Genomic DNA, 15,006 nt, shown 5'->3' with positions numbered 1-15,006 from the left:
TGCTTGTGTCTCATCTCAAATGTGGTTTTCAGACGCAAACACAATTCATCCAATGTGGTCCAACTCACTCACATCACAGAGTTAGCCCACACAAGCCTGTGGGCAAATCAACTCCTAGCTCTTTTTCATCTTAGGTGCATCTGAGATTGTCCTCCATGCCCAAGCATTCTTTAGTTCCTGCAGATGTTTATCCTTAATATCTTTCATCTTGCTGATTTTAGAACATCATTATGACCTATTCAGGTTATTCTGAGTCTGGAGTCTGCTAGCTATGGCATTAGCCATCTCTCCTAGGCTTATGCCATCTGGAAATTAGAAACGTATTTCCATCCAGATCTTTACAGAGAGAAGATACTGTGATTAAACAGTTGCTATCGATGGCAACTCAGTACTTTACAGGTTCTGTAGACTAAGTACTACTCTCTGATACCTGTATTACCAATTTTTAACCATTTTGAGGGGCAATAAAAACCCCTTTGAAAAGATTAGTTAAAGCCATTAAATGTACAATTTATACACAACTTTTCAATCAATATCAGATGGTTCGTGGACCCCATGAAGCCCATCTGATGGCGTCCCATTAAGGTACTCTACCTTAGGGATTCTAGGGCCTACGAAAAACATTTCTGGCCACTAGGATTTATTAATATCCATTTCTAAAATAACTGATTCTCCTATCTAATGCCCAACTTAATACCTAGGAGCCAATTAACTGGAAATCAATTGACATTATTAGCCCACTAATTCTCAGTATCAAAGAAAGTATCCAGAAACTAAGAAATCTGACCAAAACCAAACCATGGATTATAAGAATACTTTACAAACAAAAGCAAAAGTACCTAAGCTTAAATATACAAAGATACACCATTGTTTATGGGAAATTGAAAAAAAAAAAAAGAGGAAACACTCTGAATGTCCATTCACAGGCAAATGGCTCAATACATTATGGCATATTGAAAATGTTATTCATTTTTTGAAAATAAGAGTTAGATCTATATTGACCTAAAGAAATATCCATGATATATTAAGGAGGAAACACTTCATAATAAAGTATAGAGTATGATCCTATTTTAAAAACAAAAAACTCATAAACTTTATGTTGTTAAAAATACTTTTATGAATATAGAAAAAGGTGTGGAAGAATTCACATCAGGCTGTGAACATTGGTGGGATATTAATTCTTTTTGTCTGTACTCATCTTTGCATACTTTCACTTGTTACACTTTTGCCAAGGAAAAATTGAAATAAAAAAAGAAAAACTAAGTAAGGCTGACAATAGGATCTATCAGTAAAAACTGAGGCCTCTCACCCCAACACCCCATGCAGGTTTTCTAAATGCCCAATTTCCCAAAAAGTGTCCCACCCATAATATGCCCCAGATGAAACCTAGTTTCCTTTTGACTTGTCAGTGATTTAGAGTTTCTCACTGTTTGGGGTATTTCATTCCAAAGATAGGCACTCCTCTGTTACACATATTAAAGCTGTGTTATAGTTTCAATGTGTCCACAATTTACAAGTGTGGCTTGCCTCCCACCCCCCTTAGGAAAACAGGCATCTCCACAGAGCCATAAATAAAAGGTATGTGGAACCCACATTAGTCCAATACATAAGAGATGGATGCTTACAGCACAAACACTATCAAATTCTAAGGTGAAGAAATAGGAGCACATAGAGGCCATTCCTGTTGGGTCAGTGGTTCTCAACCCCAGCTAAACATGAAAACTGCCTGGAAACATTTTAAAAATACCAACGCCTGGGCACCACTTCCAGAGTCTAATTTAACTGGCCCAGGGAAAGGTGTTTGTTTCACTTTAAAAGTTACCTATTCAAATGAGCAGTCAGAGTTAAGAACCACTGCTTTCTACATTTCATTTCCTTCCCTTCTACCAATTTTTACAGAGCTTTCCCTTTATCAGTTATTTTAAGGCTATTAGATATATTTGGGAAAGCCAAACTGATCAACCAGCTAATGCCTGTCCACCACATGTAATTGATATTGTCCTACTGCTGACTTTTGATGCCCAACTTCAATAACATTACTTAAATCTATGGGTATTATCATTAGGAGCTCTTTACATGTCAACAGTATTTGTAGCTTTGCCTTAATAATGACATCATTTATTACTAATCTTGGAGACAGTGAGCTTATGAAACATCTTAGGACCCCAAACATTATGTTGGAAAACAAAAGTCCAACATTAGTCTACTGATTATTTGAAATATTGCTGGATATTAATTAACGGACTTCCTGAATTTTCATGCTTATCTTTACGAGTATTTTAAAATTTCAACATCTATCACATTGCGAAGAATCGATAAAAAGAAAAAAACATTACTTGAAATATGTCCCCCACTTGAATTTAGTATCTGAGAACAGTAATATACCCAAGAAAAATGTCAATACAGTATGAAAGGGGATTCATTAACAAAATGAAATATTTATTTAGTACACATTATATTACAGTACAAAAAGATCTAAAACTAGTAATACACTGTATGTTAATTAATTGAATTTAAATTAAAAAATTTAAAAAGTTACAGTACAAAAAGACAGGATTCAATACTTTGCACTGATGCTGCAAATTATACAGAAATATTATTTTAAAACAAAGGATACTATATTATTTATAATGGCTGGCATTAAGAAATAACTGCTTTTATATTTTGCATATGGCATTAGCATGTATTTTCAAAGAAGCTTACAACGGTCCATTTAAAAAGTTCTGATCCAGGAACTAAGCTCCTAAGCATTTATCCCAGTGAAATGGAAACTTAGGTCTACACAAAACACCTGTACACAAATGTTCACAGCAGCTTTATTTGTAATAACCCAGAACTGTGAACAACCCAAATGTCCTTCCACTAGACAGACGGTTAAACTGTGGTGCATCCACACCATGGAACAGAACTCAGCAATAAACGGAACAGACTATTTGACACACGCAACAACTTGAATGATTTCACAAGCATTATGCTGAGTAAAACAAGCCAATCTCTAAAGATCACACGCGGCATGACTCCATTTGTATACTATTCTGAGTAACAAAATTAGAAAGCTAGAGAACTGATTAGTGGTTACCAAGGGTTTGGGGAAATTATAAAGGAGAGCAAGAGGAAGCTAGGGTTGATGGGTCAGGGATACAGTCTCCTGTACCTTGATTGCGATGCTGGTTACACAAATACACATGTGATCAAACTGCACAGAACTATACACACGACACACACACAAAAATGAGTGCATAAAGAACTGGAGAAATCTGAGTAAGCTCTGGATGGCACCAGGGTCAATTTTCTGGTTTTGATCTTGTACTATAGCTACCTCTGAGGGAAAACTGGGTGAAGGATATATGGGACCTCTCTGTATTTTTGCAATTCCCTATGAATCTGTAATCATTTCAAAATGACGTTTTTAAAAAAAAGTTTGAGGAAAACAATAAAAGTTTGAGGAAAACGTGAAGGTGGTCACTTATTTAAGATACATACACCAGGGGCGCCTGGGTGGTTCAGTCGTTAAGCATCTGCCTTCGGCTCAGGTCATGATCCCAGGGTCCTAGGATCGAGCCCCCCATTGGGCTCCCTGCTCAGGGGGAAGCCTGCTTCTCCCTCTCCCACTCCCCCTGCTTGTGTTCCCTCTCTCACTGTCTCTCTGTCAAATAAATAAATAAAATATTAAAAAAAAAAAAGATACATACACCATTTTTCCTAATCAAGTGAGGTATAAACAAGGAAAGGGGAAAGATACAATAAGGATGGCTGGAAAGAAAAGGATGGCTTGAATAATATTTTTGGAGCATTTATTATGCGCCAGGCTCTACAACTTATCTCATTTAACTCAACAATCTAATGAGATGACTGCTGATTAATATCCTCAGTTTTCAGAGGAGGGAACTGAAAGAAGGTAAGAAATTCAACCAAGATCACATGCTGACAAGTAGTAAAGGTGTCAAGAAAAGACAATTTCAAAGCAAAGAAGATTTTAAGGAAAAGTATTCTTTATGTATCAAGAAGAGGTTTATAAAGTAGCTTAAAATAGGCAGAGTAGGTGAAATGCTACAGAGGTCAATCATAGCACAGGATGATGAATACTATGTCCTCCAAGAACTTAAAATCCATAATACACATTAGCCTAGGAAAACTGAATGCACTTGACCAGAGATGTAGTTGAAACTGGTTATTTTTTATTAATCTTTCAACTTTTGCTCAGAAATGAGAAGTAACAATGATTTCTCTTCTTTAAAAGATGTTCACTGAATGAAAACCAGTAGATAAAAGTGAGCCAACATTCAGAAATAATACAAATAGGGCACTCAAAATGAAAGAAAATTAAGCTGACTGACTATAACAAAGCCTATTCATGAAAGAAAACGGAAAGGCTGTAACACTGTCAAATGCAAGGCAGAAAAGTCTAAATTAGGTTAGAATAAAACATGAATCTGCATATAATGAACAATACAGGCGAGCAAGATGAATATTTACTAGCAATAAAATAGTTTTAAATAAAATTATGCTGTTAAGATTGGTTTCGGTCTGGCTTAGCAAAAGCAGAAAGAAAACTTCAGCCCTCTTTTTCACTCCATCTTCAATTTAGATCATTGCATATTTTAACAGCATGTCAAAAAACAGAAGCAATTCTAGGATAAATTCAATGCAAGTAAATGGGTATTTAAAAGGAAGTTTCCTATTCTGGTTGTAAAGCCTGTGAGACAGGGCTGTTTTTCTAGAGGAAAATAACACCTCAATTTTAATTTTAAAGATCCAAGGAAACCCCAAGAAAATATGATATTTTAAAATATTGGGAGTATTAGCCATCCTTTTAAATTGTTGACAGTCAAGTAATCCTTTAGTGTGCTGCTTGAAGTAAACAGAGTAATTGCAGTTGGTTCTGCCTTTAAAATCAGCTCTGACATAAAAGATATTCTTTCCTCTTAAATTATCTTCTTAAAAGCAAATGAAAATGCAGTAATGATGTCAACACGTTGATTCTCTTAGAAGCTTTGTAAACTCCTAATTCAGGAAGTAACGTGCAGGAATTTTACTCGACATTCAAACATCCCTCTACAGAAGATGTGGAATAGAATGGCTTTACCACTATACTCTCGTCCATGGCTTCAGTTAATAGGATAAAATCTGAAAGAGATTTTTATACTTGGAATTTCTGTCCCATGCACAGATAGAGTAAAGAAGGGCCAAAAAGCAAATGTATACAATTGGGGGATGATATCTGTCATACAGTCTGTATGTGTTTCTCTTTGCTCTAAAGAAATCTCATGAGAGGTTAACTTATTTTTCCCAGGGTAAAACCCTAATACATTTTTTATAAAAGCCATAACCTAGGCCATTTTGTATGCTATACAGGTAACACATTAAAATCTCTCTAGGGGCAGGGTGCCTGGGTGGCTCAGTCCGTTAAGTGTCTGTCTTCAGCTCAGGTCATGATCCCAGGCTCCTGGGATCGAGCCCCACGTCGGGTTCCCTGCTCAGCGGAGAGCCTGCTTCTCCCTCTCCCTCTGCCTGCGGCTCTAGTTGTGCTCTGTCAAATAAATAAGTAAAATCTTTAAAAAAAAAAAAAATCTCTCTGGGGCGCCTGGGTGGCTCAGTTGTTTTAAGTGTCCCACTCTTGATTTTGGCTCAGGTCATGATCTCAGGGTCCTGGGATCGAGCTCCACATCGGGCTCCCTGCTCAGTGGGGAGTCTGCTTCCTCTTCTCCTTGTGCTCGCACATGCCTACTCTCTTGCTCTAAAATAAATAAATCTTTAAAAAAAAAAAAACTCTATAATTTGGGGGGATTATACCAAGGAAATGTATTTTCAGTAATGCCTGATTCTTTTTTTTTTTTTTTTTTAAAGATTTTGTTTACTTATTCATTTGACAGAGAGAGAGAAACAGCATGAGAGGGGATAGGGTCAGAGGGAGAAGCAGGCTCCCCGCTGAGCCGGGAGCCTGATGCGGAACTCGATCCCAGGACCCTGGGACCATGACCTGAGCCGAAGGCAGTCGCCTAACCAACTGAGCCACCCAGGCGCCCAGTAATGCCTGATTCTAATCCATGGTGAATACAAATTTTTGAAGTTTTTACAACTAAATATCCTTAAATAGAATTTTTTTTAAGAATAATGATACTGTGGTTGTGTTTTGAAAAAGATTTCTTGAACATACTGAAATATTTACAGATGAATAATTTAATATCTGGAATATGCTTTAATATAATACGGTGGGGGGGGCGATTGGATGCGAATTTAAACAAGACCAGCCACAAACTGACAGGTAAAGCTGAGAGATGGAGACCATGGGGATGAATTATTCTATCCTGTCTTCTTCGGTACATGTTTGAAATTTTCCAACATAAAAACTGTGTATATCCTTGCAATAGGATATAAAATATACTCACGTAACAAGGAATTCTGAGCAGAAATTCAGGTTTGTTTTTTTTTTTAAGAGAGAGACAGATCGAAAGCCTGGGGTGGGGGTGGGGGGTGCAGGAGAGGAAAAGAGAGTCTTAAGCAGACACCACACCCAGCACAGAGCCAACCTGGGGCTTAATCTCACAACCCTGAGAACATGACCTGAGCCGAAATCAAGAGCTGGATGCTTAACCGACTGAACCACCCAGGCACCCCAGAAATTCAGGTTCTTGAATGCTTCCATTATGGCAAAATCCCAGGCAAATCATCCTACCCTGTGGTACCACAGTTTCCGATTTCTAAAATGCAGGGATGGACCATGATTTCTAAGATTGCTTCCAGTTTTTCTTCTTTGAGAATGCTGTTTTATTCTTATGAACGGAGTTCACTGTGTACAGTAACTGCTTCTATACTAACAAGGCACAGGTGTCTGAAGGCAAGATGTGATCTCAAAGCAGCTCTCTAGGACCACAGGTGCCACCCCCGCCATCAACTCTCATCCTGGGTGGCTCAGTCGGTTAAGCATCTGCCTTCGGCTCAGGTCATATCCCAGGGTCCTGGGATGGAGCCCCACATCGGGCTCCCTGCTCAGCGGGGAGTCTGCTTCTCCCTCTCCACCTGTCCCCCACCCCCGTTCATGTGCACGCTCTCTCTCTCTCTCAAAATAAATAAAATCCTTAAAAAAAAGAAAACAGGGAAACAACCACAGTGATAAATATACCACTGTTTTTCATAGGCAAGGTAAAAATGCTCACACTTCAGAAATTTGCCTCAGGTAAGGGTATAAAAGGCAGTCCCTTTAATAAAGCAATTTTTCCTGAGTAATTATCAAATAATACTTTTATAAATATATTTTGAAGACTTCTCATCACAGTATTGTTTCTACCAGTGAAAAATCTGATACATAGATTACCATCAGTCAGGGTTTAGTTAAATATATTGTTGTAGAGTCTTACAATGGAATACCATGCAGCTATGCAAAAAAATGAAGATATTAACCCACAACGATAGGGGTATGGCAAAGGGATACAGGAACCAACTGAAAGACTCCCAATGGCCACAGCTAGAAAAATTAGAGCAATAAAGTTATATTGGATTTAACCCGAAGTATCAATACCCACTAGTCTACATTGATACAAATAAATGATTCAATAGAGATAAATGCGAGAGGATAGATAAATCTCCTGTGTAGACAAATTCCAAATAATGTACGCAGAAACTCTGCTTTTGCCCTCCAGAGGGTGGAGCATAACTCTCGCTCCCTAAGTGTGGGCTGCCTTCCTTCCAGAGAGCACAAGATGGAAAGCAGAGAAAAAAAGAGTAACTTTACAATAGAGAAACCTGACAAACACCACCTCAGCCAGGATACCAAGGTCAGTATCAACAGTAAAGTCATACAGATAGGATGCACCCTTGAAACGATGTGATAAAAACAGCATTTCGCCTCCCTGGCCTCCCTCAGTCTAACCCCACATAACCCCATTCTAACCATGAGAAAAAACATCAAACAAACCCAGCTGAGGGGCATTCTACAATATCTGACCAGTACTCCTCAAAACTGTCAAGTCCTAAAAAACAAGGTAAGTCTGAGAAACAGTTACAGCCACGGAGAGCCTAAGGAGACATGACAACTACATGTAGTGTGGAATCGTGCATGGGATCCTGAGACAGAAGAAGACGTGAGGTAAAAACTAGGGAAATCTCAATAAAGCAAGGACTTCAATTATAATGTATCAGTTTTGGTTCATTGTGACAAATGCCCCACACTAATGTAAGAAGTTAATGATAGGGGAATCTGGGAACTCTCTGTACTATCTGTGCAATTTCTCTATAAATCCAAACTGTTCTAAAATAAAACGATTATTTTTTAAAAATGAAAAAAAATTTAGTAAGATATAAACTAACAATGATGTGGGGAAAAAAACAACAATGATGTGAAATGATGGCCAATATATAATAAACAAAAGAAGTGTTACTAGACGATATCCATGCTATGAACTTATTTTTGTTTTAAAAATATACATATATGTATTTTATTACCAAAATGTTAACCTCTGAGTGGTAGAATTACTAGTGATTTTCACCACCCCCTTTATACTTTTCTGTATTATCTGATTTTATTCTTTCCACTAAGCATTGACTACCTTGAACATTGAGCCTTCTATAATCTTATGAACTATAAACAAAGTTATTATTTTTTTTTTTTGGAAAAAGGCATACCGCACAGGATTAATAAGAATACTCCTTGGTTCAAAATAATATGCACTTATAAAAGTAAATTTCACTTTTCCAAGAGGAAATATTTTATTTCTTAAAGATTTATTTATCTGAGAGTGAGCAGGGGGCGAGGCAGAGAGAGAGGAAGACAAGCAGACTCCCCACTGAGCAAGGAGCCAATGTGGGGCTCTTTCCCAGGACCTGAGGTCATGACCTGAGCCGAAACCAAGAGTTAGACGCTTAACTACTTAACTGACTGGTCACCCAGGTGCCCCAAAGAGAAATAATTTAAAAGTCAGTACAGAAAAGTGAATGAAAGCATGAAATTTAACCAGACTTAGCTTAAATTCCTGGTTTCACCACCTACTATTCGTATGACCTTGGGCAGTTCAACAACCTCCCTCAATGTCCTCATTTTTATAGTGGGAAATATGTCATACAACAAACCTATTGTTCTGCAGAACTTCCCTAACATTTATTTACTTGTCAAAGTAAACATACATTATATATTGTATATGAATGGATAGTATATAAAACTTATTTCCTAACATCAAATTTTATTAGAAAGAATTAAACTAGCAGTAGCGAAGAGTTCAATGTATGTCAAGAGCCTGGCCCTACTGAGGATCCATAATGGTAACCATTATTCTTATTGGTAATGATAAATAAAAACCAAGAAAAAAATAAAACACTATTTGAAAAATTTAGTTTTGGGACGCGTGGGTGGCTCAGTCAGTTAAGCGTCTGCCTTTGGCTCAGGTCATGATCCCAGGGTCCTAGGATCGAGCCCGTCATCGGGCTCCCTGCTCAGCGGGGAGCCTGCTTCTCCCTCTGCTTGCTGCTCTCCCGGCTTGCATGTTCTCTCTCAACCTCTCCCTGACAAATAAATAAAATCTTTTAAAAAAATTTTAGTTTCTCTAAGAATGTAACAGGGACAAAACAATAAAAGACAAAACCGTACCTCAGCTCATTCTACATCATCTGCAGCAGTTTCCCAAATATCTCTCCTAACTAAATATTTATTATGGGGATTAAACATGTTATTGTTAACATGCTCACAGACCTGCGAATCTTCCAGAGAATCAAGTGAAAGCCACTTTTCTCATCATAACCAACTTAAACTAAGCTTTGGAATATTAATACATCAAGCCTCCCTTTCTACGGAAATCGTTTCCCTATCTATGACTGTAATGTCAATACAAATAAGTACCAGCCATAAGATACAAACTAAACTTATTTAAATCTCTTGATTGTAAATAATGAACTTTAATAGAGAAGCTCTAAACAAGACATATATTTTGATCTGTAACAAAATTCTGGGCTGGTTGTTTTATCTCAGTACTGTTATCTTTAAATCACAATATGACAGACGAGTCTAATCATGCTACGACTTAGTGGACTTTTATAACAAGGCCAAACAACCCAAATCAGAAGAATCAATTTGTTTCATCAAATGAAAAGTTTACCCAGCCTGATTTATCATATAGTCTAGGACACAGACCCTTATTCTTAAATAAAGACCTGTTCATTTAGGAAAAAATTAATCAACCATGAACAAAGTCGTATTAAATTATTATGCCAATATTTTCTACTACTGCACACTGTTCAGTTTGGTTCTTTTAAAGGAAGTCAATTTAAACACCTTTTAAAATAACAAAAACATAGATACAATTTGGGAAATCTATTCAGGTTGGTATATATAATCCAGTGTTGGGACTACACCTATAGAAAGACTAATTTTATAACATATTCAAAAGTTTCTGGCCCCAATTAAGTCTTACCCAACTTTCCCAAAAGCAGTCATTACAAAGACCTATTCCAATGATGTCGTCACTCTTGCTAAATACTTTAGAAGCCTGTGGCACACTTTTGTCAAATATGTTTAATGGAACAAATTTTAAATTCTTTGAGAACAGATCTGATTTATGGGAATAGACAACTGTCACTGAGAACTACAATTGGCAAATAGATCAAATAACCTTCTTTTGGCTTAAAAAAAAAAGAGACTGACTACAAGGTTTTGAGTAAGTTTAGTTTTCTTAAAAACTATTAAAAGCAAATTTAAAATGGGAATTCCAAGCATTCTGAGCAGCAATATTATCTATGCAATGAGAGTATAATCTTATATCATGTTCTCCAAATTCTAAGTAATAATTGAATAAAGGACCATACTAGTAGTACCTCCTATATATTATCTCAGTTAATCCATATAACAATCCTAGATAATCATCACTATTTCAAGGGGAAGACACTGAGCCTGAGTGCCTTGAGTAACCTGTCCAGGTAATAAGGGAGATACCAGCAATTACATCACAGTCAGAATTTATAAACAATATATACACACAGTTACATACGTATTTTTTCTGACTTTTTTAGGTTTTTGACCTACACAATTGGGCTGTTCCTGTAACAGCTTCTAAATATGTGTATTTTAGCATTTGCCACACTGTACTGCAATCATGCACTTACCAATTTTTCCTACTCAACTATGAGCTTCCAGAGAGAAGAGACTATACTTTGTTCATCTCTGTAATCCCAGAACATAGTCCTGTATCTTAGCACATCTACATAAATCTCTTCTTAGTAGCTTATCCATGGTTCTGATGTTATTTTTACTAGCTAGCTGCTCACAGGTGGTGAATATTACTGACACATTATCAGACCAGTAGCCATTCCTTCAACTTCAAGATGCCCAACCACCACCACCACAATTAAGAGAAGGCACAGGCAGAAAGAATGTTCCATACAATCAACCCGTTTGTATGGTTATTCTTAAAATCTGAAGCACTACATTACGTGCTGTATAGGGCTCTTCTTTTTTTTAAGTTTCATAAAGCTGCATCTACACTTACATTAGTCTACTTCCAGTAGTTCATACACACTATAGAAAACTCAATTACAGGATCGCTCCACATTCGTAGTACATAAAAAATTATGGAAAAAAAATGTAAGACAACATAAATCATCAATAGCATAAAATAAGTTTGCCAATAAGCTACCTTTTCATTATAACATGACTACAGAGTCCAGAGGGGCAAAACCATACAATTTATGTGCTTTAACACACAAGAAACTAACAGAGTTGGATGTTAACGGCATTTTTGAGAATGTTACAGTGTAATTATAAAATGACACAGGTTAATATTTAAGGCAACATCAAGTCTCTCAAAATAAAATGAATATTTACAAGATTAAGTTTCTGTTTTATTAAACATTAAATAAAGGTGTTGGAACTTAAATGGAAATGTAAAAATACAGATGATCTAGTACTAAAACTAGTTAACAAAATTACTGGTATTTTTCATTCTATTAGGGGACCTTTTACCTAAAAAATGTTAAAGCATGTGGTTTGTGTTTTCAGTCTTCTTTCCAGTTCTAGAAATTGACTATGAATCCTTTTCTAGTATTTACCTTTCTCTTCCCACCTTCCACCCACTCTCCAAACCTGGTTTGGATGTCTTCTTTAATCTTTCAAAACAAGGGAGTGAATTCAAATGTCATGAACTCTTGGATAAAGAGTTAAAATGACAGCATCATATGACTATCCTGACCCTCTTTGAAGTAACATTAGTCTTCTAGAATACCAATCTAATTCTTAGAAGCAGAAAACACAGGAAGCTCAATGTTCCAAGAAAAGTTAATAATAATTGATTCATCCTGGCTACCCAGGAAATACACAGCAAGGATCTGTGTTCTATGCAAATACTGACAACAAATCCATCTAGTAATACCTACCACCCAGGGACAAGAAAAATAGAAAAAGAACTCACAAGGCAAATGAACAATGACTATAAAGTACAGAAAGAAAACATCAGCCATTAAGAGATGAGAAGGGATCAGAGTTGCATGAAACACAACAGATCAGGGAGCTTATACTGACAGAGGTAGACCGGGGCTGTGGAAGAGACGAGATAACCACTGATGGGATAGGAGAGTGGGATGCAAGTGGACAGGAAGTGAGATGGACACAGGTGAGGGGTAAAACAGACAGGAGCTAGAGATGACAGGAGCTGAATTACAAGAGATAACAACAAAAGACTGGAGGCCATGGAGTAGGAAGGAGGCCCAGCCAAGGAAATAGAGGGTAAGGAGAACAGAAATCACTTTCAATGGGAGGCTGAATTATGGAAAAGACAGGAAGTAGGCAAAACACAGATACTAAGCAAGAAATTCTGGACAGATGGAAAAAAAATGTAAAAGTGACACTAGGTGATAAACAGATAAGGTAGAAAGGAGAAAAAAGGGTGAAGCAAATAGGCTTACTAGGGAAGGACATATTTATAAAAAAAGATGGTTTCTGGAATTTCAGTTTATTCAATTAAAATTTAAAAGCTGCTCTTTTGCTTATATTTCTCTCTTTTGGGTAAAACCTGATTCATAAGAATAGAGGTTTCCTCAATTTACAAAGAAGAAAATTGTGGATCAGGTCAACTGACTCAGTTGCAAAAGTAAGAAGAGTTGAAAACAGTAAAATTTACTGTTAATGATCTTAGTTCTAAGCCACAAACTAATTTTTACACTGACAATGTGAATATACACATTAATGACCTTAATGACCAAATGCTTCATTTGTTAAGTACAAAAGCTTTCTCTCCTGCTTCATTTGTTAATTACAAAAGCACACTCTCCCTCTCTCTTTCTGCACTTACCAGCATTTGGAGAAATCCCTGCTTCTTACTACTTTCCCCAAAAAAGAAAGGGCAGAGTAAGAAGGTAACATTTGCATCAATATTGCTACAAAAAAGTTTGACAGAGGTTTAAAACAAGTTTAAAACAGTAATGGTTAAAAGATGTTGTAAATTTTCTATAAATTTCTATGATCCATGTTATTCTGGTCTCCTAGATAACTAAAAACACAACACAGAGATCATCCTTCATTTCCATCTAACAAGGGTAGAGGAAAACCAAACATTGAACAAGAATATAAAAATAGTTAAGAAGAGCAAGTCTGAAAATGAATGGAAATTATTCTATTCTTGATCTTAGAAATAACATAGGGTAGGACAGAACCATAACAAAGGTCTATTTATGAAGATATAAGTCTTATTTTTTGAACCAAAAAAAATATGGTCATTAGATCTTCAGGCTAAAAAAATCGTGCAAGAAAGAGCAGGCACACAGAGAGGCTGAGAGCAGATAAAAGAAGATGGGTCCAAAGCCGCAAAGACTGTGAACAAGCAGCAGCACATCATGAAGAAGCAATTCAGCAACACCCTGTCCCTTTAGTAATTACCGAGCCGAAGCTGGTTTCTGGGGCCGTTCCCATTTCTCCGACCATAGCTACTAGTTCTCTATCCACATGAAATAAAACTCTGTTCATGAGGGGACTACCAGCTATCGCAGTAGAGAAAAAGAACTCAAATATTATACACAAAAGCAGCTGGGTTAACAGAGGTACTGTAAGAAACACGTAAAGATATGTGCTAGAGTCTTTCACTCCTCTTTTCAGAACTCTCTTCTTTCAACTCCTCAAAAATCCTAAATGATACTGGGGTCACTTCTTGAAATCTGCCTTTTCTTCTTCTTTCTTTATTTTTTTTACCATTCTTCCACGAGTAACTTAATGAGTCACTTGGCCATACAGTCCATTCACAGGCATCACGAACACATTATTATCGACTTCTGGGAATGGATGCTGCTCCACCGGCTTTAGGAGGCTTCTTGAAGGAACAAACCTGGTTCTTTGGTCTCTGTTGAGGACATGCTCAAAGTAGGAATTCTCTCTCATACTCAAAGATGACATGGAAGCCAAACTGCTGTTTCCAAAGTAAGACGCCTTTAAAAAAAATTTTACAAAAGTTAAAAATCAACCAGATTTTAAAAACACAAAACTCTAATAAAGCAGCACAAATTCTCACACAGTATTACATTTTACCTAAGACTGAAAAATAAGTAATTTAAATAAAAAAATTTTAACCTTTCACTTCCGCTTTAAATATACTATATTTTCAAAAAACTTTAACAGCATCACAAAGTACACAATAAAAAAATACTGCAAATAATGGACAATTCCTGAAATTAATACAAAAATATCTGTTAAAATTATAAAGAAATTCTGGTGATTGACATTTTAATCTTTACCATGGCCAGGACAGAAGACAAGCTTTGAGAAAACACAATCTTGCTGCATTCGTGTATTATTTAGAAATTGTATGAACAAGCATAGTTTATATTAAGCTGTAAAATGAGCTACTGAATTGACTTGGAAAGTATCTTCCAGCCATAAAATTCTGAAATTACATGCTATCTGGTGATACAATCTTGGTACCACTGAACCAGCTCTAGGCAAGCCATCTGACTTTGCCCCAATTTTCTTATCTATAAGATACAAGGCTGGAACTTACAGGGGGAGGCGGGCACTAGGATCACTTGAGGATGGTTTAAAAT

At 36.6% G+C, this 15,006-nt stretch overlaps 1 protein-coding gene across 14 annotated transcripts in view; it reads right to left on the bottom strand.

Annotated features, from left to right (window-relative positions):
* Positions 1-15,006, bottom strand: part of SLC20A2 (solute carrier family 20 member 2) — a 103,648-nt gene that overhangs the window by 83,443 nt on the left and 5,199 nt on the right. For 10 of the 14 annotated variants that reach the window (XR_010409673.1, XR_010409674.1, XM_064585469.1 and 7 more), the window contains one exon: positions 14,295-14,395. The exons of 2 other annotated variants lie outside the window; for them this stretch is intronic. The gene's annotated coding sequence lies outside the window, so the exon portion shown is untranslated. 2 more of the 14 variants (XM_064585478.1, XM_064585476.1) reach the window with 2 other exon arrangements.

The sequence above is a fragment of the Mirounga angustirostris genome, unplaced genomic scaffold (assembly GCF_029215605.1).
Source record: "Mirounga angustirostris isolate CCGP_5_RB_7025 unplaced genomic scaffold, mMirAng1.0.hap1 SCAF_2, whole genome shotgun sequence".
In the NCBI taxonomy this organism is placed as follows: domain Eukaryota; kingdom Metazoa; phylum Chordata; class Mammalia; order Carnivora; family Phocidae; genus Mirounga; species Mirounga angustirostris.
This window is presented reverse-complemented; position numbering and strand designations above follow the sequence as displayed.